The sequence below is a fragment of the Pararge aegeria genome, chromosome 6 (genome assembly GCF_905163445.1).
Source record: "Pararge aegeria chromosome 6, ilParAegt1.1, whole genome shotgun sequence".
In the NCBI taxonomy this organism is placed as follows: Eukaryota; Metazoa; Arthropoda; class Insecta; order Lepidoptera; family Nymphalidae; genus Pararge; species Pararge aegeria.
In genome coordinates this window covers 13499311-13527036 of record NC_053185.1, presented here as the reverse complement: position 1 = coordinate 13527036, position 27726 = coordinate 13499311, and the positions used below count along the sequence as shown (strand labels likewise).

At 33.6% G+C, this 27726-nt stretch overlaps 1 protein-coding gene across 4 annotated transcripts in view; it reads right to left on the bottom strand.

Annotated features, from left to right (window-relative positions):
• Positions 1 to 27726, bottom strand: part of LOC120624201 (RNA-binding protein Musashi homolog Rbp6) — a 692918-nt gene that overhangs the window by 247382 nt on the left and 417810 nt on the right. The gene's annotated exons all lie outside the window — the stretch shown is intronic.

Below are 27726 nucleotides of genomic sequence, written 5' to 3'. Positions count from 1 at the left end.
AAAACTATATTTATATTCGTATTTTTTTTTTGGCAGTATGAATAATAATTAAACCAGTAACATTGCAAATTTGATTAAATATATTTTGACTTAAAATAAAGACTTTATGTATTATGCAGAATTTTTTTTTACTATAAAATAAATAAAAAATCATATCATACAATTTCACGTTTCTCTCAGATATTATGTTGATACTGAGTAAGTTAATTTAAACATTGTTTACATTCATTTATAAAGCCAACGCGATAAACAAAATGGATTATTTTTTCCACCCTTGCAAGAATACTGTAGTCGCATTGGTGATTGACGGCTCGTAAGTTAGTGTATATGTAAAGCGTAGCATCTGTCTACGGCGTAGCTGATGCTACCTATGCATCGACTCTCCGCGGCCCACCAATTGGTATGCAGCGACCACTTGGCCTTTCACATCTCAACAACTAACATATTTGGCTGTAATTCAATTTTAATGTTTCCATATTTGTGTCATAACTTTTGGAAAACAAAAAGTGGCTCGACGGGAGTAAGAAGTTATTTGTAAACGTTGACGTCTCGGTATTTTCATGCAAAGTATGAGGCACCCTTGTTCCATTTTGAAATTGTTTTGGATCGTCGGTATGCGGTTTCGTTTCTCTTTCGTGAAGAGTTATGCTGTTGAGATTGTGTTATGAGTAGTTATTGCATATGTAGCAATAAAAGTTTTAAGACACTGACGAATGCAATATAGAGTTGGCATAGAGTTGCAAAACTTTGATAGTTTTCTGATTACCTAAGATATCCTTTTGTCCGGTAATGGTTTGGAGGACAGGGATTTATTTGGTACATTCTTATATCATAGCAAGGTTATTCTGTGCAAAAACTTACGAATTCGTTAAATTTGTTTTCTTTGAAAATAAATTTGAATTTGAAATTTGACTAAATAACTGTAATCAAAGTTACTTACAATCTCATTGTTGGAACAATCATTTTATAGAACGGTGACTTGAACTTATGTTTTGTTTGAAATAAACAAATTTTTCTTTATTATTCGTTTGCAAAGAATATTTTATTAAATACATAAAGTTGATTATTTTGAATATAAAATCGTTGTTTAGTCAGGGTTTGGTCAGTTACAAAGTGCCCCTTACTGCAGATTTAACCGTTAGAAGTACGTAGTCTTAGAATTTTTTATGCCAAACTAAAGGGCATAATTTTTTAGGCTTAACACCTACCCTTTCGAGTTGATAGACACAATATATTATGTGCCTGTAACCAGTTGACATGTGTGATTTTTGAAATTTCATTCATAGATTAGCGCTTGACTGCAATCATACTTGATGGAAAGTGATTGTAGGCGTTTTCTACTCACTATTGATTTGAAGGATCTCATACGATAAGTGATGGGGAAAACGGAAGCCGGAAATACAGTTCAGATCTTTGTGATGCGTGTTAACTAGAAAACAAAGCACTTCGTGTGTATCTTTGGGATATCAACGATGAAATAGTGCAGATGTACGAAGCCTCGTAGTTCGTTGGTAAAAATGTGTTACGGGAAACGGATTAGAATTTTCTGAGCACACTCTTCGATACTTCTTTTAGAATATGGATAAAAGCCTAGTAGTAGTAGCCTTGCGACGTAACTTCAAGCACTATAGACATTCTCACATATAGACTATAGATATCAAATCTAATACATCGAACGAGTACTCGACAGGGCCATCCCATAAATGAACGCACGAGTTTGATCTTGGTAGAAGGTGAGAAGCATTTATGGCGTGAAGTACCGCTTGGTCTTATTGATGATGCAAAGTTTCTTGCCAGCTGTTTTTGCTTTAGATTCAATGTATTTTATGAAGATGAGGTTAAACTTTTCGTGACTATATAAGTCACCAAAAGGCTCTATACTACCAGTAATTGGAACAGAAACACTAGTAAAGTTAGAATCATTGGGTTTAAATTACCAGGGAGTAAACATGCTTGCGTTTTGTTGGCATTAAAGTTGTACATTGGTGTCACCAAAATGTCTCGTATTATAAATGAAATTAAATATTTTCAATAATCACCAATCGATGTGATGAACAAAAATAACTGAATGAAAAATCATCAAAATCACTAAATATCATGATGAATTATGGCAATTTGATCTAACTGTGCAGAAGAGCTCGAAGTTAAGAGTTGTTTATTCGATCATTTTGCAAAACAGCTTAGACTAGAATAACGTAGTGCTTATTATGAGCATTACTGCAAATTGTTTAATTTTTAGTAATTAGATTTTCTCGCACTTTTGGCAATTTTGTATCTGTATTTTGATTTTTGATATTAATACAGATACATTATTTGTTATCTAATATGATGATGAAGTTTTATTACAAAATTGCCAATACGTTAGACTGAGATTTCACTTGGATTCTTGTGAGATCGTTAAACTCCAAGGTAGACAAGTGACACTAAATAGAAAACTCAGTTACTGAGAAAAGCGTCTACGTGCAGTTTTGCTTTATTTCATCTCGAAGCAATAAAATGTCTAGGTATCGCTTTTGATAACAATGTTTATTACAAAAACATAAATGGTACTTTATGTTAAACTAATTTCATTACCCAGAATCTTATTATTTGGAACATGTATTTATAAGAAGTCAGTGGTAAAAAGTTTTCACACAAACATGTCACTAAGATATAGATTTAAACTCATTATGTTGTGAGGGTCAAATTCTTAGCCTCACATGCTAGACAAGACGCATGATTGTATCTTGACTTTATTATTCTGTTATAAAAGTTTCTTTACTATAAATCAAATAACTATTTTTTGCTAAAGTAGTCATTTAACTGTTATAAAATATTTATTTTCGTGTTCAATTCAATTAAATATAAAGCTGTAGAAAGCTTTTTCTGTGCCAGCTGGCCAAAATTAAGCAGATGTTATTCAAGCCAAAGTAAAACATAGCTCCAGAGGTAGGTCACTTATAAAACTTTCCTAAACTAAGTGAGTTCCCAAAGGAAACGTTAAAATAAGTGCAAGTGGTGTCCAGTCGCCGCGCTAGTAAATAAAGAAATAATAATAACACTTTTATTCGACACTGAGTGCCATAGCGGCAGTAACATACGCTGATGGTTCCAGCGTAATGTCAAAGCAAACGTCAAAGTCGTAACTTGGCGGCGTTCATTAAAAAAGCCCACAAAACGGTTTGTACAACATGCTTTCCGACAGCGGAGCGGTAGAAATTAAAAATAATCACCGGTACGCGGCACGAAAGCAGAGATATGAAAAATAAGGGCGGTCACAGGCATTAGGCGAGACATTAAAAAAGTATAATATTTACGACGCACAAGTATGTAAACTATTTCGTCGTGTTGAATTTGTGGTTTTTCTCCATCATCAGGTAGGTTATTATCGATACATAAATAAGATATTTATTTAATCGTGTTAGCATTCGAATCATTATTTTTAGAACTTAACGATACTGACGTCGAATAAATCGAAAAAAATGTCTAATAATTCGATATTTAAATCAATTAAAATGATGAATTAGATCGCTAACAAGCTCTTTCACTTGTGTGTTTGTAAACTCATTGCGCTAGAATGTTGCTGCAATTATCGTTAGTATATTTAAGGTTTAGCTCATATAAAAGGTAAATAAAAAATATTCATGCTCATTAAAAAATATATAAATAACAAATATTTTTAACAAAATAAAGTCTTTCGTGCAGATACTGATTCCAGTTGTGTAGTTTTGATTTTGTTTTAGTTTCTCGATATTTTTAAGACTCATTGTCTAGCGTATGCGCCGAACCTACAGGAGCATCTACCTGCGACTGGGTCAGAATATACGGATCTGGGATTACATAGGGCTGGAATCTTACGTGATAGTACTAGAGCTGAAACGCCTTTTGTTTGTATAGGAAGAAGGCCTGATTAATTATGTGCTGCGTGTGGCATGAGACGTATTTTCTGTATACAGAAATATAAGAGTGTCAGCACACGTCGTTTCCAGTTATGCGAAATATTGCTTTAATTAATTCTATGTATAATTACAAAAATAGATACCTACAGATCTATATATGATTTTTGTGTTAAAACTTCGCATATTACGCAGGTAAGGCTGCAAACCTTACTTTGTTTCCTTGTATTCTAAGTTTTACTCATCGGGTGAAGATTAGCATAGATTGCAGACTGTCCCTAAATAAAAAGCCGATTTATGCTACTGACTGTTTTTAGTATTAATCGCAACGTTAGATACGTGGCGATTTCTACTAAATATTTATGACTAGTAATTTCACGTGACTTTATTAGGCCCCAGAACAACCATGCAAAAAACATGTGGTTCTCTTGCTCTGTGATAACAAAAAAGGAATTTCCCAACCAGTACCCGTACATTTTTCCTTAATTAATAGTGGCCAATGCGTATTGCAGACTATAATCTATCTTTCTGCTAAATTTCACCCAAATCCGTTCAGCCGTTCTGGCGTGATTAAATAACAAACGTATAATACGTTTACTATAAGTTACTATGTTACAGTTGATAGATTTATATTGCCAGTAATTCTTGTTCTACGGCTCGCTACGATGTCATTTTGGGCTGATAGCATAATTCTGACCAAAGAAACCAAGGCAAGAATTTATTGAAGGAAGTAAAAATCGAGTAATTTTGACTAGACTGACTAGGCTATATAAGGGTACATAGCCTAGTCAGTCTAGTCAAAATCCCTCGCACAGATGTGAGCTCTATAGTCTTATAAGTGGGAGGTCCCGGTGCATGGGTTCTGGTGGATGATTCTGGTGTATTCCGGCTTGGGCCGTAGCTTTTTACCACCTTTTTGAAAAGAAGACCCGCCAAGAAAACCGACTAGGCGTTTGGGTTTATAGGCCCGCTGCCATCGTAGAATGCATCATTAGTCACGAATTGAGATTGCAGCTAAGGGCTAACATATACATAGTCGAGCCATACATATAGTCGAGTCTTGATTCTATTACCTAGTTGAGTCGATTATTTTAAAAAAAAGGCTGAGATGATTACGATACAATCACATTACTTAATAGGTTCGGTGCATCCCAACGTATAATATAGGTTCAACTAAACGTATTTCCATTCGTTAACACGCATAAATCCGTGAATATTATGTTTTAAAACGGAATAGATGATTTGAAAGTTTGAATAAAAAAGAGAGTTTGTAGTTGGTAAACTCTGCCTTACGCAAAAACTTGACACTACTTACTACTTTATTTACTACAATTTAACATATCTTCTCTTTTAGATTTAAAAGTGGATAAGTTAATCAGACACTTACCTAAACTTTAAATTTTGAATAAGAATAATATTTCGTCTATAATACCTGCTGTTTATACGACGAGATCGCAAATTAAGTTGTTTGTTTTTGATTACAGGTACTCAACTTACTATAGAAAAATAATATCGTAATTAAAAATATATATAACATTACATATTCACGCTTTGCAGCTATGTAGACTTATGATCAGAATTAAAATGAAATGTTTTGCAAGAATTAAAACTAAGTAACAATTATTTCAGTTGATTTAGTTACTATAAATGTAGGTTACTTACCAACCAACCAATACCAACTCGAGGATTCATGATAGCTAGATGAAATAATAAGTACAATCCTTTTGAAAAATGTTGCACAAGCTCCTAACGGTCGTCTGTATGGTTCCAACTCGTTAAAGACCTAAGCGGACGAATAGCAGTTCCTAATCGAATCACAATCCGCACTGACGTAACGACGGGCTTTGGTTGACAGTCCTCGGGGACAATAGAGCTTTGTACCAACTCTCCGTACATCTTTGAGATGTTTTGCGTTACTAGTTTATTATTAACGATACTTGCCTATTACGAAACGTCCATTGTTATTATCCTTTATGTACATAATTATCTCGCTATAGATATAAAAATGAATCTTTATTTATCTTGGTCACGCCATAACTTAAGATTGTATCCATCTTTTTTCAAGTTTTCTTATACTTTGTGGCAGGCTTTTATAGGAAAAATTGGAAAGTTAATTTCTATATTAACTTATATATAATGTAACATTATCGCATTTGACAGATCGTGCGCTTCGAATATAGTTTTGCAGCTGCATAAAACCAATTTTATACGTACAATTTTTAATTCTTATGTACATATTGTGTTTGTCGCGCAATTCCTCCTAAACTAATGTAACGATTTGGATGAAATCCGATTGAAGAAAAAGTTAGGTGTTAGATACACCTAATTAATATTTTAATAGAAAAGTTTCAAAAGAGACAATAAAGCAATAGCATACAGCGTTCTGAAAACTGGAACACTTGTATCTCACAGGAAGTCAGATATTTATTGCGGACACGTTGAAGGATAATACTAGTTTGGTCAATAATTAAAATTAATTTGGCAGGTCGTATTGTCTCCCACGTTAAAGTCTATTTTTTATTAATGGATAAAGTATTAGTCGCGGTTTTTGAAAACGCGTAAGCATATACAAAATTTAATTTAAGAGTTTATAAATGACTAGCTGCTGCCCGCGTTCTATGTCCGCGTTTAGTACGACTTATTACATATCTCGTGGAAACCGTTATTTTCCTTGGATAAATAGCCTATACTACTCTTCGACCATGTGAGTCTATGCCAGAAATCAAGTTGATTCGTTTCTTATTTGAAGCGTAAATGAAGGGCAAACAAACAAACACGATTTCACATAAAATAATTAAAGATGTCAAAGAGATAATTAACGAATAAATATCTTATTATCTTCCAAGTTGATATCCATTGCACAGTTCACTGTATGGTTTTGAATCATTAAGGCCCAGTGCGCAGAACCATTCCTAATCGAATCACAATTCTCAGTGATGTAACGACGGGCTTTGGTTGACTATCTTTACACACTCCTCACTCCTCAGGGACCGTAGACCTTTGTACAATCTGCTAGTATATGTTTGAGATGTTATGCTACTGTCATTGTGTTACCACTAGCATGTTACGTACGAAATATAAGCGTTCCTGATGCTTTCATTACACATTTAGCTGTGCTACGCATCTTCGGTCGCGTTATGATTCTCGGTATATCAAAATGTTTTTAGATTATTACTGAAATTAAATTCAGTAAAAAATTATGTAAGTATTGGATAAAATATTTTTCATATGGTTTACGAATTATCCATATTAGATCAGTAGTTTTAGAGTTCATCACTTAAAAAAGAAGCAAATATTTCATCTTGTTAGTAGGTATGGAAATATGCTAGGAATTTTTAAGTTCATTTGTGGCTGGTTCGTTGGATCTGGGTACAACATTGAACAGAATAACATTGTTTTTTTTTTGTTGGATAAGTTAAACAATTATGTTTAAAATGTGGATTATGTTTAATTTAATTTTACTAAACTTGCAAACAGCTGACGAAGAATTTTAATAGACCCCGCAAGCCATTAATCCAAGAAAATTTGAAACAGAATGGAAAAATTTTCTGAGCTACAAATTAAATCAATCTGATTAAGCGATTAGCTGATTTGCTAGTGTAAAACAGATAAAACTCTCATCAAATACAATCAGAGGTTGCCTGGACAGGGCTTAAGGCCTAGCCTTATCCATTTCCTCTGGGCGAATTTCATTACCACTTGCTTCTCGTTTAATCCCCTGGACCAGTGCTTAATCTACCCGTTTTGATTCCAACTCGAAAGAGCCAGTTTGCTTAAATTTTACGTGTAATCCATTTTTAATTGCCTTCTCACTGACATTATAAAATTTTCAAACGGAAATTAATTACAAAAACAAGTTTCAACCGCAATGACAACTGATTTTATCGTTTTGATGTTTGTTTAAGAACACTTAGGTTTCGGTGAACCGCTTTGTTTGTGATAATCAGTGTTATTTATTTATTGCTTTAAAAAAGTTGTTTCTTGGGAATGATATTTTTTTAATTAAGGGTTAATATTTTGTTACTCAGATGGTAGCAATATTATTTTTATTATGAACCGAAAAGTAGCTTTTTTTTATTTGTCCGTTCACGCCATATTACATGCATAATGCATAATTTTACGCGTTAAGTTTAATCAAAATCGGTTGAGTATGGCTGTCAAGTTTGCCAAAAAAAAAGTAACTATCGATACTATACCGTATATTTTTATAATATGCTCTCATAAATTACTCTTCTTTTGTTTTCTCGGTAAGGCGAGATAAATCATATTTCCCATAACTGATTATTATTTATCGCTAACCAGGTAGCGCTTGACTATACTCTCGCCTGATAATAGGTGTCGATGCATTCTCGTTACCACGTAAAAACTATAAGTATAAAGTAATCAAAAGTTACGGGAATCCTGTGCTAAGCGAGCCTGAATGCCTGCTATACTATACGTTTTTAAGAATACAAATTAGACATAATACATATATTTTGTATGTTACTATTAATCAAATTGTACAAAGACGCGTGCTAACATTATGCTATTTGAGACGGTCGTTTGTCACAGTGCACTCTACGGAAACTATTTAATGGCCCCTAAAAGCGCAAATAGAAAAACAAATACTTTTTTAAAGCTCTTCATGTTATATGGATCGTCAGTTTATTTCAAACTGGTCGTTGTTTCAAAATGGACTGTCGAAATAGAAAACCTATCGACAAAACAAAATTCAGGTGTAACATGCTAAATCAGAGTCTACAACACGTAAACGGGCATATGGAGTTAGACAAAAACGCTGAACGTTCGAATCACAGTACAGTTAGCAAAGAATATAAAGTTCTTCTAACAATAAATTATTATTATCTATCAAGTATAGATTGTAAATATAGTTTACACCCAATATTATCGATGTGAATATTTATATTAAGTAACAATAGGCAAAAAGAATTGTATGTAAAGACTTTATTTAATTCAGAAAGTTTCAAACCAAAGATGGGCCTACATTTTTAGTATTGACGGCCGATTGGCGCAGTGGACAGTGACCCTACTTTCTGAGTCCAAGGTCGTGGGTACGATTCCCACAACTGGAAAACGTTTGTGTGATGAACATAAATATTTTTCAGTTTCTGGGTGTTTATATGTATATGATCAGTATTTATTGTTATTATTCGTAAAAATATTCATCATAAGAAGACTTTATTAGTACCACTATACCACTATAACATAGGAACGCTTATTTCGGGGCTAAATGGCGATGATTTTTATTGATATATTTTTCATAAAAACCTAACTGCTACCTAACCTATCTAAACCTCATTTTTATTTTATACTTTCATCTCCAATTATGTAAACATAACAGACAGTAATAAAGCGTGATCTCGTTCATTTACAAATGACCGTAATATCATCACTTAAAACAGTGTTATTTTAAAATTGTTTGGGAATTATTCTTATGACTGGAATATAAAGCCTAGTAATGCCCAAACTAAATGCATATTTATATTTGTCTCTTTTGGAAGGGATCTCATAAAGGAAAATAAAGAACTTACGTTTCCGAAGGAACGAAATGCTAAGCGCGAATCTGATTTGTACCTAACTTATTTCTTTGAGGTGACAAATACTTTTGATAACTTAAAACAAAGATTTGATTTTGTGACGTAGATTTTCACATCTCTTCATACAAAGTTTTTCCATTATCACGTATTGAAAATGAAAATTTTAAAGAGAGTGTTTGTTACCTGTCTCGTTTATTATTCTAATTATATGTATAATTAGAATAATAAAAGAGTTTAGCCCATGATCTACCTATTCCCAAACGTAGACATAACCACTGGTAAATCAAAGTCTGCTATATCTAGCATTGAAGTACATCTAGCGACTCCATTTTTGACGCTGACTATACAAAATTCCATTTGGTGCCGTCTAAAGGAAATGAAGCAATTAATTCGGCAGATGGCGTCGCCGTGCGAGTATTAATCATCAACTAATCGTTACTGCAGTCTTCGATTAATCCGGCCTCGATTCACACCGGTGGCATAGATTGTCAGTGCCTTATGGAGCTGTATACTTTTCATAGTTGTACAAATATTTCTGTCATTATTCACATCGATCCTCATTAAGGCTATTATTTATAAAATTTTCACCACCAGCTCGGAACCAGGAGTAGTGTTATCCATCCCGGTACCTTTTTTATCGCTAAAATGTGCCAATTATATAATAATAATAATAATAATAATAAAAGTTTTTATTTGCTTAAAAGTACAATGTTTTTTCTTAAATCACCCTGGTCCCCCAAACTAAGATATCCCGTGTCTTGGGGGTCAGTATAAGTTGTTGTCGGCCAACCTAGAGCAGCAAGAAAAGTCTAAGTATTAAATACCTCTCTCCTATCAGACATTAAGAGGCTGAGTCCTAATCTAAGGTACGACATTGGTCCTGCGAGTTGATTTTGAAAATCTTCGACATGTGATTTCTAGTTGGTCCCATGAACCGTTTTTCTTTTGAGAAGTTTATAAAGAAAATAGTCCATTTAACTGAAAATAGAATTAGTTTTGCATTTATATAATTTATTAATACAATTTCAAGTGCATATTCCATATGACGTTTACTTTATTATAATCTTACATAATTACTTAAAACTGAGTATATTAATTTATTAAGAAAGCTGTTAAAGATGAGATTGGAATGACATGTGCAGGGCATTCCATAGTTGAATGATAATGTTGATGAGGACCAGACAGACATAAAAGCTAGATTATTAGGGAATGGAGAGGTTTTAGGAGTTCGAAAAAGAAATTCCTTCTTACGGCTCATCCAAAGATTTGAAACCGTGAATAATTATACTATGAGTTCCTAGACCGAAACAGTTAATTTTTAGCAGTCAAGCAATATAATAGTACTTTTGCGACCTGTGTATTCGGGTTTGGCTGATGTAATAATAACCCATTGTAACAATTTTATTTGTATTCATGCAATAGCCAAAATTTAAGTATCTCAGGTACAAATTATTATGCTAACATCCGTTAACAGCAATGCAAGTTTACAAGATCGCATTATATAAAAAATATAGTTTTTCGTAAAATCTCTGTTTTTTCGGAAATGCTAATGGTTATACTTACGAAGCAAAACCTTATTTTATATAATGAAGCTATTTCCGTGATAATCTCAAAAACTATATTAAAACCATAAAAAAATATTATCTAATCGAAAACTATGTACTTATGTTCATCCAAAATACAAACCATCAAAGATCACATACAGCTCTGTTCTGATCTTTTCTTTGTCTTTGTAGTCAACTGATTTGATTTACAAAACAAACTTACATTAAATTTGTAAAGAATAAACAGAATAATAGATGTATACGGACAGGAAAAAAATTTGAGGGCTTAAGAACGAGTTAAACTCCTTTGAAAGCGCCGAAACTTTTCACAAAAGAGGGCCCCGCATGATTTGTGAATGCGTGTAATTTTTCAGACGTCATATTTTTTGTAACGGTTTTTCGGAATAAACTTCGCCATTGTATGGAGTGACTTTTTGGCATGTTTGCTTTTCTTAGTTCTTAGTAGAATTCCTTCTACTTTAATAGTGTATGACAGAAGGCATTGAATTTTTATTATTTGGACAGTGCTCCACTTTGAATTTATTAGTCGACTAAAATCTGAGAGCGCAGATACCACCAGATGTTGTATTTTTGTAGCAACTTTTAAGCAGCATAGATAAAAATACTCAGATACATTAAAAAAAAATGTTATTTTTGCTTAAACTATGAAATATTAAAACACTACATAAAGTTGCCAAGACAAAATTGACAATTATTCTATAAACTTGTCTATTGATAAACAGTGATTTTCATATGTTTCTACAAGTGATTTGTTATTTGTGTAAGTTCGATTTATTTTTAACTTTATAAAATCTTAATCAAGTGTTTTTATTGAATTTTCTAGGAATTCTCTCGAAGTACATTTGACAAGGAATTACACGCAATATTTAAATGTAAAACTATAAACAGAATGACTTTCACAATCACTTTCACTTGGTAAAATATCGCTTTATATTTGTATTTTTATGTTTTGAAATAAAGTATTTCGTATCTAATTTACGAAAGCGTAGACGAAAAAAATTCGATGCATAGCTGGAAATACGAGTTGCAACAAAAAATAAAACATACAGAAAGCAAGCTCGTAACTTTCAAGTAGTAGGTGCGCTGCAATTAATTGGGATTAGTGTGTGAGGTCGTGCGTTCGTTCCCAGTTATTTTTCACGTCACGAAAAGTCCGGCAGCGGCGCGGGCGCCACGGATTATTGAATTAAACTTGATAAGTGTATTAGTCAATGCTGTTGCTCCATTCCCCCTGATTAATGGCTGACCGTTGCTTTTTCTCCCTCATTTATATGATAATGAGTCAGCAGCCGCTGCCGAACACAATTATTAAGTGTAAATGAATGTAGTTGCGAAATCGCTTTTTGAAAAATGACAACGTATTCGAAATGATCGGTGCGTTCACGACTGCTGAACCGTCTGAATTATAAAAGTGGATGTTTAAAGTTTATCCAAAATTAACTTTGCTTATTTCCAAACTGGATTATGTTAATCGAGCAGCTGCTGTTTCGGTTGAAATCGTAATCGAAAACGCTTGTAGTGTTGATTTACCTAATCAGTTTGTTTTGTATCGCGCACATTGAGTAAACCTATTTTATTGATATAAAATTTAAAGTTAAATGTTTAATAATAAATCTGAAATTGTTCGTCTACGTGTTTGTATCATACTAGGTATTACAGTACGTAATTATCTTTACAACTATTGTATATGCGAAAGTGTGTTGGTTCGTTTGTTTGTTTGTATCTTACGCTCTAACTGAGCAATCAACTTGATTTTTGACTTAGAGCTATCTGATAAGAAAAAGAGTAAAATTGCCTAATTTTAATCCCATGGAAACAAACGGTTTCCACGGGTTTTCTTTACAAAAAACCAACCAAAAATATCCACGGACAAAGAACGCTGGCAATAGCTTTCTATTATTCAAACAAATTTGATGAACTATAATGAAATTGAAAACTACAAAATTAAATCCATTAATGCATTAGTTAAATTATCAGAGGCAAAATAGTAGAACAATTTACTAATAAAGTATAAAATTAAGGAGGTAGGTTAACTCGTTGTCTATTGCTATACTAAAATAAATCACACGTGGCAGAGCTCTGCACTCGAGGTGGTGCCCGAGGTGGAACAAAGTGCTCGAGTTGGTTACGGCTCAGTTCCTTGTTGTCTGTAACTAAATACACTTTTGCCTACTAAAGATATTCCCAGTTACCTCGAAATACCTATAGTATCATTCATTAAAAATATCGGTAGAATCACTTATAAGCTGAAAATCATCCAACCTAACCTGATTTATTGTAAATTATGTAAAGCAAAACTTTACTAAAACGGGTAACGTAAATGAAGTAAGTTATTCTGTCAGATATAAATAATTTAATGCTTAGTATGTTTAAGAGAAGCGGTGATAGCCCAGTGGGTAGGACTTCGACTTCACTTTCACTGAGTTTGAGTCCCAGTACACACCTCTAACTTATCTAAGTTATGTGCGTTTTAAGCAATTAAAATATCATTTTCTTCAACGCAGAAGAAAAACGTCGTTAGGAAACCTGTATGCCTGAGATTTCTCCATAATTTTCTCAAAGGTTTGTGGAGTCTAATAGCCTTCCTATTGTGGGAGGAGACCAATGACCTATAGAAGGCCGGTAATATGATGATGATAATGATGATGTTTAAGTGTGTTTTTATACATATGTAAATTAGATGGTATTTGAATAAATTTCCTCTAGTTACTATAGCAGGAACTGAGCAGACGTGACTATAGTAAAGTTGTTTATCTAACACCAAACTGAAATTCCTAGATAATAAATTCGCTAACAAAAACTATGCTAAATTATGCAAGCGCATAAATAAAGATGTGACTACGGCGTAGCATCCAGCGTAGCTCTACGAAGGTTCCGTAACGCCAGTTGTACCTTGTACTATAATTCGGCGCTTCTAAACTCTTTAAAACTATTATCATAATTCTCCGTTCACATTTTGTCATGGCGGTTCTCGCTTGTTTTGTTCGGGTACTTAATTTTGCTCTATGCAGCGAATAGTAATTAATTGGGACTGAGAATTTTATTACGTCAGAATACGTTGCAGGAATTTATTATGTAAGAATATATTGCAGACTACAGTGAAAAAACTGAAGTTTAATTATGTTTATTAATTCATTATTTATTATGAAAATGAATTCCCTAATCCTTCAAAAAATCAGAATAATTGCATTCTTGTTTTGTTCCTGTGGTTTAGGTTTATATTCCTTGCTTAAAATTATTATAAGTTCTTTTCTGTTACATAATAAATATATAGATTTATTGCAATAGTGAAGAGAATATAATACATATGAAAATTAACCCGCGTCATAATGTTATCAAAATCAACTCCGTCCCAATTTCAAAAGCGAACGTTAAGGCTTCGCGATCCAATTTCATGCCTTCGCGAGCCTGCACCAATGGGCCCAGAGAAATTCCACTAACGCAAAGTTATGATTAATTGAGCCAATAATATGTAGACTACATTGTACTGAAATCTGACAAAGAGCCTAAACTTAGAAAACTTATTTATTCCCAGATAATTTTCTATTTTCTTTTTGTAAATTATTAAAATTAATTAATTACTAAAATTAATTACATGTCTGTAAATTTAGTTTTTGGTATTTAATTCTGCTGAAGCTTCGATGTAACTGTAATTTACCATGCTGTAATTGGTCCGGAAATGGATTACGAATATAATCACAGGTAGCTTTATTTACATGTTTTCACCGAGTTTGAGCTTTTGAAGATTGAAGACGTATTTAACATATATGACATTAAAGTATTATAATCACATGTCAACTCTTATTATGTAATTATTAGGTACTAAATGGTCGAACTAGATGTTCGTTACTTATCGTCCTAGTTCTTACTAATAGTATGATGAATCCCAAATTATTTCTTTGTCTTTCTATCGCAGTATGCAACGAAGTTAAAGTTCATCGCGTTATATTTTTTGGAAGGAGTTAAGTTAAGTTTAAGCGTTATTTTTTTTATTTTTTGTTATGTTAAGTCTCTGAGAATAGCAGGTAAATTTTTAACTGAGAAATAATTTTAATTTATTTTGTAAATATTAAGAAATAAATTACTTTTGAACGTAACTTTCTAACCCAATTATTGTTATCAAAAACAAAATTTTCGTGACCAAAATGTATTGCTGCTTTCTCGTGTAAATATTTTATTGCAACCCCCGCCTCTTCACCTCATTAAATAACTCGTTAACAAGATATCTAAATGGGTAACCCCAGCAATGACAAAAGTGTTTTACCTACAATTCAAATTTATTTTCGCTTTTAACCGCTATAAATTTTACCCTAGCCTTTGCATTATTTAGACCTTTATAAAATATAATAGCTTAGGGTTACAGTTGTAATAATATATGCGTTACTCCTTCGCAAACAAGTGTAATTTTAGTATTTGAGACGCTTAAAATTCATAAGCTTTATTATCTTATCCGCTTAGTGTTTAAACCATGTAATTGTGGTGCTATCACAAACTGTATTAAAGTAAATCTATGTTATAACAGTAATTATAACTTTAAACATTATTTTATTAATAAATAATTATAGATATTAAAAAATAATTGATGTTAATTAAGTGATACATAAAACATCGCTATCTATCATAACGTGATGCTGACTATGGAGCAAGGGTCTTATCTGCGAATGAAAAGGGCTAAGGCCACAGTTCACCACGTCAGCCAAGTGCCGATTGGTAGACTTCACACGCCTTTGAGACCTTAGTAATAGTGATTGCGACCGACGGCTTTACATACTCTCCGTGGTACACAGGAATGGTTGACTGATTTGCACTGAAGCAACTAGGTCGCACGATCCTCGTGTCAATTCAAAGGTCTAAAATGTTTCGAATTTTTACGACATCACAGTGACTTTATTATTAAAAGCCCGATTCATTACTTAGCCGTAGCCACGTGTTGCACATCGCGGAGCTACATAAAAGTCTAGATGTAGATTTTTCATTGTAACAATGCCTACACACAACTCTCCCGAGAGCTGGATATTCCTTACAGTTCTGACTTTCATAGTGAAGACAAAGGAACTTCCTACGTTCCAACAAAAACTCACGCCAGATGATGTGTCTATGGCGAGAAATTGCAAAGGAAAATATATGTATGTAGACACGTCGAATTTAAAACGGGGCGTTTTTTTCCTCCGTCTTGTAAAGATAACTGTTGCAACGATAGACAAAAGGTGGGTACTCTGTACTTTGTTATGGATCTGCTGCGCAACTGCTACTTAGTTGTAAAGACGAGTTTTTGCCATTAAAAAGAAGCACAGTGTAAAGACAATACCGAGTAGTTACTACTCAGTGATTGAATATTTGTACATTGGTTTAACATCATATCAACCATTACCGACCCACTGTGCAGGACACGGTTTTCCCACACGTGAAAAGAGCTTAGGCAGTAGTCCACCACGCTGGCCCGTTGTGGATTGGTGGACTGCACACGTCTCTAATAACATTATTCAAAACTCTAAGACATGCAGGTTTCCTCACGATGTTTTTCTTCACCGTAGAAGCAAGCGATATTTAAAAAAAAAATGGTTATTTCACAAAAAAAATCAGTCTCTGTCAGATATTGTCCTCAGCTATTGCTTCTAATCTTATAATCTAAAACCATGCATTTTACGATTAAAATTAGTGTTTTTGTGTCGAATAAGCACCGATTCGTATTATTTAATTAAAATATACTAAAAAGCACAGAAGGAATGTACTCGTGAGTGTATACAAACCTTTAGATATCTGGTGTGAATGAAGGCGAATGTAGATGAGCCTCCCCCTACTTAACTACTCGTACAAACAAAAGTCCTTACATAAATCTTGTCCCAGCGAGAACTCGGGCGGCGCCGGCTCACCTCTAGAGGTGACTACGCACTCTCCAACATGAACTATTCATCGCAAGAATATTTCTTCAATAATGCAATCATATTTTGTGTATGCTGCTGATTTTTCCCATTTTACTATCCCATCGCTTTTGCCATCGATCGCGTGGATTAAGGCTTTTTATAACTCCTGCTCCAGCCCTTTGATTTACCTGGATAAAAAGTTGCAATGTAGGTCTCTAGTATGCAATGTTTCTATGTGCCAAATTTGGACGAGATCGGTTCAGCAGCTTAAGCGGACCATGGTAGCATATATATTATAACTACGGTTTTATAAGTTAGTTTGTTTGATTTGATTTTTAAGTCATCATGTTAACACTAACACATTTAAAGCAATTTTTAATTCAATTTCTCGTGATAATATTATATCGTGGAATAAGAGTGTGCTTTTATGTACATCTTTAGTAGCAAAATAATAGATAGAAGATACAAGATTAATAAAAAGGACAGATTCGCTTCGAAAGTTATATCAAAACTAGCAAAACCCTATTTGTTTAATTTTGAAATGAATATTCATATAACTTTTATGAAGGTAAACCGCTTTTTACTTATACTCCTACATTTAATTAGCGATTTTCTACGATGTCTGCCGCATTAGTTCCGCAAGGATTAATTCAATAAAAGTTTCATTCTGGAATTTTATGTATAATTTACTAATGCAGTTTGAAAATGAAGTGCTTATTAACAATGTAAGATAGGTAGGTACCTATGATTTTAGATTTAACCATCAAATTATAATGTAATATCAACCGTTAAATTTAAAGTGCCGTCATAATATGTCACTCATATGCCAAATCGTTTGCTGCCTCATTCATTAGTTACAACGTACCGAATTAGTTTAGTCTACACAGGGAATTGAACAAGTTTTGATATTATTAAGACACAATAGTGCATCATTGTGGTTGACACGTCTTGCTGCATGAGCATGAGTAGAATTTGAGGTCCGAGCCGCAGGCAAGCGCTAAAATACCACGAGTCAATTGCCATTTCCACCGAGTAAGCCTCCGCGAGAAGTCAAAAACATAATTAGTTAAATTAAAGCCCTACTAATTTTATAAATGTCAAAATGTGTCTCTTAGGTTATTTCTTTCTTTGATTGTTTCGTACTATGTACGTATCAATGGCCATTTTGATGAAACTTTCACATATAATTACAGCTAGAATCTTGTAGATAGACATACAATACTATTTATCAAAAGAGCTCCAAATTATCGTCCTTGGGTTATTTAAGAATAAAGACTTTGTTACCTACATGCACGGCTTAACAGCTTAACTGATCTGGAGCTAATTTTATGAAGAGCTTGGATCCTGGATACATGGCGGACTAAGGATAGTCTTTATTGCGAAAAAAGTAAAGATTCCTGTAAGACACATGATTTATAATGGAACTTTAAAGAAAATGACTTTTTTTATCTTGTTTAATTTCATTGAAGCCAATATTGGCCGAAGAAAATAGTTGATTGCGTAGGTATGTGTTAAAAATCAACCAAGTCGGTTACTCAATATAGTAATTTAGAAACTTCAACGTTTCGACAAATTATTGTTCATTATAATATTAAACATTGTTTTAAGCCTTAAAATTAAATCGGATATGAATATCGAACATATATAAAGACATGGCTTTACTGTGATATAACTTTGCCTTTTACCTACCGGAAAGAATAAAAAGTTATAAAATATTTCCTATTTATTTACCAACAACAAATGATTAAATATTGGTATACATATATATCAGCAAAATATTTTAAACACGGCTTACTTTGGAGAATGAACTCGTTGATTAACTGAATAAGGGACTCCGGAGATTGAGCCCTTTCCTTTCCAGAGCTATGCATCAAATTATTCTACAAGTTTATGTCTACTAAACGTTTTCAATGAAAATGAGACTATAAAGTTTCCGGGCGACGCAGAATGATTCTATTACGAATATGAAATGTTATTACCTCGGACGGATTATAAGCAGAAGCAGGTTCTCACAAATGAAATTGCTTCCCTCCTTTGGAATCCATTTTAAGGATGAATGATATAATTCTTACGAATAAAGACATTGTCAAGCGGCGGATGCGTTTATTAGAATGAAAGCGTCTTTCATAACAAAGGACCTATCCTACCTGACTTAAGAACATTCTATAATCTATCATAAAAGTGCTCAGAGACTTAAGTGAAACGTAGTACCTAAGTAATATACGTAAAATAAAAGAATTTTCGTAGAGCTTCAATATACTGAAAAGATTTCAAGATTTTTCGTATTCAACACATTTTGACGGGAACGGGTAAGTCAGCAAAATTTGTTAATAGAAAGAGAGCTCGGCGCCCGGCGAAGGTATTTTCGTTAAACAAAGTTCTATTTACATAATGTAATTGTAATGAGAATGTAACCACCATCATATGTGGTATCCAAATATTTAAGTTTCAACCTGAAACGCAGCATTTAAATAAGGTTGTACTTTAATTATGAATGAAATAGAAATGTTCGTGATAAAATTGAATGTGATTAGACCGCTGAAAAATTTACATAACTTCATGATACTAGCATGTTGAATTGCGATCATAGTTAATGCCTTAATGCTATAATGTTTACCTACTATGTTTGGACGATTGAAACAAACTGGGGTTACCTGAAAAAAAAAACAATATTTATTAAATAGGAATACAATGTTTAATAGAATCACAAATAATTTTGCGCTTAGTTATTGGGCAAAACCGAACGATGCTCGCTAAATAGTAAGACATAATATATTGGGGCTTCCAGACAGAAGTCATCAATGTAATACATTGAAACATTCATATTCTTTGTTGTAAAATAAATTTTAGATAGTTTCGTACAATTCATTAACTAATTAAAAGCGAGCAAAATGTTTTATTTCTATGCAGGAGTGCAGTGCTTTTATATAATAATTTCATTTAAGAATTTTTTTATAATAAATCAATAAAAATGTATTGATAAATCCTAACCTAACTAACAGATATTATCTGTTCATCTATTATGACTAGGCTATTAAATTTTTAATCATAAAATTTTGCGTACATGGGTATAGAAAAGGACAATGATCGGGTGGGTACCTTACTTCCAATAAACTGTTTCGAAAGAATTGAAATAGAACTCATTCTAGAAAAAGAAAACTCGAATGAGCCGTAAAAAAGTGTAAAAGCCGCAATCAAATCTTGTTACAATTACAATTACCGGACTCTGCAAATGGCTCACCTGATGTTTAGTGGAAAACCATCGCTTATAAACTGCAAACAGTTTCGCAGGGCATGCATGGAGTCTGTGTTTGTAAACCTAAGGCCTAGTAATTCCACTTGTGATCCGTCCACACCGGAACACAGCAATGCTGCTTGGAAGCCGGAACAAGCATGGCGGTAATTCCCCGGACGAGCTATGTCACAAAAACTCTACTAGAACTTATATGGAATGTATAATTGCAAATAATATATCAGGAAGATTCTGATAGAGGGCTGTTAAATTTTAACTGAGTAAAATTTTTGCTGTTTTTAGAGTATATGACTGACTCTGATCTATCTCGCTGATTGCTCTTTGATCTCGTTTAAATCTTTGTGTTCTGAATGGTGGTTTCACAATAACCTGTAAAGTCAGTTCTTTCGAAAAGTAAAATTACTCGGTATTGGGCCGATGAGTTCTACATTATATTCTAAGATTGATTCAATGTTTCTATCGCGAATTTGGTTTATGATTTACTTATCATAATGTTAGTTCTGGAAATGTCTTATTATTATTTAGTGTCGGAAATTTAACCTATTATTTCAATTATCGTAAGGCCAAAGTAGACGTAATTGAAATTAACCATTTTTTTATTTGTATTGGGCCGAAGTTATCTTTGTTATTGTGGAATAGTATAGTTTAATTTCGGATATACATAATTCACTAAATGATTGCCTCGCCAACGTTAGGTACTTGCGTCCCTCACTATACATTATACAAGTATGCTGAAGGGCAGTGTAGTGGCCCGGAAGAGCCCGTAAAACGAGCCACGACTGCGTCTGACAAGCCAGGAAACTAATCGTAACTAATACGAATTAGTTTGCATCTCTTTGTTAGGCTCACTGGCAAGTTTGTGTTTCTTGGGGAAATAATTTCGGTATGTGAAACAAAGAGAGAAAGTATAGTTTATTGCACACCAAGAAACACGTATAACAATGACATAAAACGATGCATTACACTTACGAGTATGTTTTACAACTGGCGGCCTTATCGGTTAAAACTGATCTCTGCCAGGCAACCAAATTGAAAGGGCATAATATATAGGTGACAGGTAGGTTTTGGCTACAATAATATCTTTAATATATATATATATATATATATATATATATACATATACGTAAATATACACATTCTTACATAGGTGGCAATAGAAATTAAAATATTAAACAAAAACCTAAGTTAAGGATCAATAAAATGTTACTGCGATTTTTTTTAGCAGTACTTTTTGTACAGCATAAAATTACAAGTTAAAATTACAATCGCTTTGCGGCACCACTTTGTCGGTAGGGTAGCACTAGACACGGCCAAAGCCTCCCACTAGGAAACACATAAAAATTGAGAAATAATATACTGCCGAATCCTCTACCGGGGATTGAACCTAATCTCCTCTTATAAACCACAAAACTCAGTACTGATCATCATCACTATATTTCTCTATATGTATATAAGCAGCGTTAGTTTAGGTCCGTATATCAAAACTAACTAAATTTTCAATTGCTTAATTAATAAATAATCATAAGCTTTAAAAGCTCAACGTTTAACCCAACATTTTGTCTGGAGGATCAGGGCCAGTGGCATACATACAGTACTTAATAAAAGTATGCAGATAATATTTAATCTAATTTAAATATACTTAAAGGGCGTTTTTTGTTTGGTGGTGTTTCACAAATTTATGTAATTCTAGCCACTGACTATACAACCGGGTATGTTCTAGGTAATCCCTTTTTATAGGTATATATTTTTTATAATATATATTACCTTGTCTGTAATCTCACATGGTACGAGTAAGTGATGATGTACTCTAAGATGGTAGCGGGCTAACCTTCTTAGAAGAATTGCAGGAATATAAAATCCGTAATCTACCTCTACGCGGCACCGTACCGCGTATATACATAAAATTCTTGGTGGTATGTTTTTTTATAGTAGTTATTGACGGAGTAGAAAACCATCGCCTATAAACCAAGTAATACTTGCATAGCATGAAAAGAACCCCTCCAGCAAAGTGCCGCCCTACCTGGGGCGTCTATCAACCTGAGGCAAAGGTGTTGAACCTCTTGTATCTAAAATGCCCTTTATTGGTTGGGCAGTAACTAGCATCGGCCAAAGGACAAAGCCAGAGAAAATTCTGAAAATATAAATTTTTAAATTTCTCTTGCCGAAGATTGAATATAGGACCTTCCACTTAAAAGACAACGCAGTGCTCATGCGCCAGTTAGCTCGTTAAATATTCATTTAACTCTCATTGTGACGTTATGTGTTTTTAAAATATTCTAAATTCCAAGTTAGGCTCTATCACTAACACTAGTTTATAACCTCAAATTAAGAATTATTGGAAAACCATTTCTAATTTAATACAAATTCATTTTACAAAAATTGGAGTTGCTATAAAATAATCCATCATCTCGGTTGATAAAACGTCGGCTTAAGTTGTCTTATCACGTCTCACAATATAATCTAGACAAAAAAAAACTTGATGCGGTTTTAAAAATAATAAAAATATTACGACCCACAATTCTAGTTAGCACAATATAATTCTTGACAAATTAGATTTTTACTAGGTATCGCTGGCTTAGACGAAATTACAGCTGACTTTGACTCGAGTGCAGGCTTTTAAACGTGAATTAGAGGCCACGTCGCTCAAGCATTAATGGCGTATTATGACGGAGTGGGTGTCGCTAAAAATCATGTTGCCATTTTAAAATTTCCAGCGACCTCAAATTTAATTACTACAAAAACTTAAAAGAATTCCTCCCTTTTGTAATAAAATTGGTGCATCAAAAATTTACAGCCGCTTAACCATGCAATAATAATATTTACCATTACAAAAGTATCTTTGTTGGATGATGCTCGGTTTTCCTAAATATTTAACATGCTTGGCCCATTACACGCTTTGAAGGTAGCTTAGCAAATAAACCTTTTTAATTTTTTACATTATAACATACCACGTTCACGTCATGGCTACGTTGGGGTCTGGTACCGAAATAATCGGGTACCTTCCTACCTAAATCTGCCGGAAATTGTACAATGATGATGTAATGAGTAACATGCAGAGTACATATATACTGAAATAAATAAAGAAACAAATAAAAATGCTACGTATAAAATTAAAGTAATATTTATAAATCATACAATTTCACTATTCACATTCAAAAATCCTACTTATAAGAGATCTTTTGATGCAATAGTTTCTTTGCGAGTATTTTATGCGGAAAGAGCAAAATTATTTGAAATTCAGCATTAATCCACGAATCTTCCGAGCAACCTTTCCATACCTCGTAGGATTTTCGAAAGAAAGCTGCTTCGAAAAACTTCTATTCCAACTCAGTGTAATCTTACTTATAAAAATAAACTTTTGCATTAACTGATTTTGAATCAGGGGCGCGAAACTTCCGAAGGTAGACTAACCCATGCCGTTCGAGTCTTCGAAAAGTTACGGAGTCAATCAGGGAGAAAATAGAAACAAATAAATATACACTTTGGTAGTTTTTACTTGATAAGTGTAAGTAGACTCAGAAACTCAAATTTATGGAAGAGTTCGGCAGATAATGTAGAAGTTGTCAGATAAAGGAGGCTTTACTGGGCTTGGAACATTGTAAGGAATGTAAGCGGGCTCATGCGAGTATGTTTTAATGTGATCATAACTTACATACACATGTGACAGTATTATTTTGAACTTTGTTTTGTTCTATCGTGTTATGAGAAAAGGTGTTTAGCGTAACTGCTGCTTTATTTGAATACCTAAAGCGTTCTGTCGCTACAGATAATAATTAATTTATTTATCGAAGAATAAAGTAAGTGAATTTTAATGTTATATTTCTGGCCGACTGTTAAATTGAATACTTTTAACTTTTTATATATTATTAAAAAAAAAAACAAATAAATTTCGTTTTAAATATTTCAGGCTTTTAAATAAACTATAACGGGTTAATTTCATAATAAATATGTAATACCATGGTCTCTGTAATAACATGGTCTCATAATACCAGGATCTCCGGTATTATGAGAGGTGGTGGACCTTATTTGTCCATTGTCTTTGATGTGATTAAAAGATGTTTTTTTTTATTGTGGAGTATGTAACATTATTATTTAATGTAAGCAAGCATCAAAAGTGATCAAAATTATCACAAAGAACAAACAGTCACATAATGCTCAATATAACTGGGTACTCAGCGGTAGTCCCGTCGTGACCAATGTGTTAATTGCTAAATTACAATCAACTACAAATAATTATTGTTGTTGTTAAAAACTACAACGATTTATTTTTTTAATTTATTATTACTGATTGTCTAACGTTTGACGAAAATCATGCCTAATGCAAAGCAATGATGTATTCTAGGTTGGGGAGCGTTTGTCTCGAAGGTTCCCAAGTTATACGTGGAAGGGAACCCAGATGCCAGGAGGGTGTTGCAAATCTTAACAGTGTGTATCAGAAGCGTAGATGTAAACGATTGGCGATGTTGATTAATATCAACTACTTAAATATGCCACTTATTACGTTAAGAATGTTTTTGTATAATGCACGCTGACTTAGCCTTTAAGTTAAATGTACTTTGTACAACATTAAAAGTCAATTGTTAAATGTGTCGATGTATTAATATATTTGTATGTGTTTGAACTTGTTGTGAACGTTTGCTTCCTCATTAATAGATAACTAATAAACAGCCAAAAGTCTAAAGCTTCGTGCTTGTAGAGACAGGCAGACAGGTGACTACAGTAACATACGCTAGTTGGACATGAGCTTAGTACAGTATGAGGAGTTTTCCTGGCGTGAAGTTCCGATAGTTATCGAAATATTATTAAATAAAGTAGTCACGATTTAAACTTTGCGTATGTGTGTGTGTTTGGTTGTTTATTTGGTCTTAATTTAGAATTTTAGTGTTTATTTAAATAATTCCCTTAGTGGCAAACGGTGCTTCAGCTTTCAATTTTAATTACCACAACGCCAACGGTTAGTGTTGCTTTCATAAAATAATATTTTACCAAAAATAATATTTGAACGTAAAATATTAAGTATTTCGGTATATATACTTGCTTAAAAACAATAATATATGTACAATTTTTGTCCATAAATAATGGTTCTATGATGGAAATATTAAGTTACAAATATCTTAGGGAAATAATATAATATATTATAACAGTGAAAACCATTTTCCATTTAATAATCTAGGTCCCGAAAAATATGACACAAATGAAAGTTAATCAGTGTTTAGCATCTATTTTTGAGCCAGAATATTACGCAATTTCTTGTAGCAAGTACTCTCCATGGTTACACGTGAAGTGGTTTGCTTGATCTTCAAATTTTTCACTCCCTTTTTGGATACAACGTTTGAGACTATACGTGTCGTACTTCGACTGAGCTGAGTGTAATTAAGGTGCAAAGATATCCGAAGTCTGCCGACTAGGGGAGGCTCAAGGGCCCTTCAATGGTCGGCTGTGTACTCAAAACCGATGAGTGTTGCGTAGGCTGCCATTATTCTTCTGGTTTTTGCGCTCGAAAGATTCAAAGAAAATTTAATTGGGTTAAAGTTTCTGTGATCAAAATTCTGTATTTCTCTATATAGATACTCCTAGTCCCTCTACCGTATCTGTATTTTATAAGACGAGATAAATAATGTAATCTTGTTAAGTTACCTACTTTAACTTATACTTCGGCATCACATTAATTTCTCGGGAGACCTCGCGCTAACTAAGCAATAGCAGCTGCCGGGCAGTCGCATGTTTATTGAGAAATTGCCTAATCTCGAAGAGCCACAAAACAAAACCACATTGGAAATGTTGAACTAAAGTATTTCTTCTCTCTAAGGATCCTAGTAGTGGAACCCTTGTCTGCGCTAACCAATCACACCCTTAAGGCTCCCCGAATTACTGTCCGGACTGATTACCGCCTTCGACCCCTCTCCCCCTGCTGTTCAGCGCCCCCATGCCCGTATACCTCGCTCGTCCTACGTCAACTATTATTTGTGTTTCCTACTTATAATTTGTGAGCTGGAAAAGTTCGACAAACACCAGTCATTTTATTAAATGTAAGAAAACTTCCCCTAAACTTTCGCATTGCGCTCTGGGATCATTCATTAATGCGATTCGATTTACTCGATCCAAAAGTTGATCAGATCAGACGTCTTTGATTGCCCGAATAATATTGTTAGATTAATTTGCGCCCGTGAACCAAAAGGTTTTTCAATTTCTGATTTATAAATCTTATTCATCGACTTACTAAATACATGAAAATGAAAATAAAATAGCGGAGATAGCCTAGTGCTTAGAGCTTCAGCCTGCCTTTTGGGGGGACTGAGTTCAATCCCGGCACGCACCACTAGCTTTTCAGATTCATGTGCGTTTTTAATCTATGTAATGAAATATCACTTGCTTTAAAAGAAAACATCGTGTGGAATCGTAATGAAAGTTCTCCATAATGTTCTCAAAGGCGCCTGAAGTTTTACAATCTGCATTTGGCCATCGTGATGCATACAGGATTATCCTTTCTCATTCTGAGAGAAGACTCTGTTGTAAGCCGGTAATGGGTTGAAAATGACCACGTCACGTGACGAAATATGATCTCTGAAAAAATATAATTATTTCACTCTACAATTTAGTGGGAAAGCGCTGACACATTTTACAACAAAACGTTAACAAACTTTTCTTTATTAAATGTTATCTTTATGAGTTGTAATGGCACGCAAAATACACGGAGGCTTAATGCTTTTACTTTCCCGATTTTTGTTCAAAATGTTTGTTCATTGGCGCGAAACGAAATCATCGCACCGAATATAGCCTCAAGAAGAAAAGCTATCACAGTATGTGTTTTACATATTCCTTTCTGTATTTCATTGTTTACTGTCTTTAGATGTATTTTCAGCTCTTTGTTGCTTTTTAAAAAACAATATGCTGTGATTGTTTCTTCTGGGTTTTAAGTTCACGAATGTATTATCACCATAATCACTCACTACTCTGGGCCCATGGTCTTCGGACATGAAAAATTTTATTAACATCGTGTCCGAAAAATTGGTCCTTACGTCTGGCGACCTGGCTGGCGCTTAATTAGCCCAACGGCTAAGTCTAGCAATTCAAAAGGGCAATAGCGCCAGCATTTTGGGTACTATGCCCATAAGTGAACAGTTGAGACGACTTTTATTTATTGTAAATATTAATTTTATTTATTGTAATTATTATTTCCCTAGAAAAATATATTTTTCATTGATTTATTGTCACTACAATGTATAAATGTGAAAACGCATCAGAAGTGCCACGCTGGCCCGGTGCAGATTGATGGACTCCAAACACCTTTCAAAACATTATGGAGGGCTCCCTCACGCAGTTTCTTCAAAACGCAAATAACTTAAACAAGTCAGAGGTGCGGGCTGGGAATCAAAATCTGCCTCCCGAAAGTGAAGTCGAAGTACCCACTGGGCTATCACCGCTTCTATAATATATATTTGGCAAAAAAAGTTTCTGTTTCATTTTATTAACAGCTCAACCTTAATCATTCACATAAAAAATGTTAATTTGACATGCCCAACAAAATTGTACGAGTACATTGTTAAAATTGACACTGAAAAATGCAATAATTGCTTAATTTACGAATTGTCATTGTGGTCTCAATAAATTATTGTCAATTCAAGAATATAA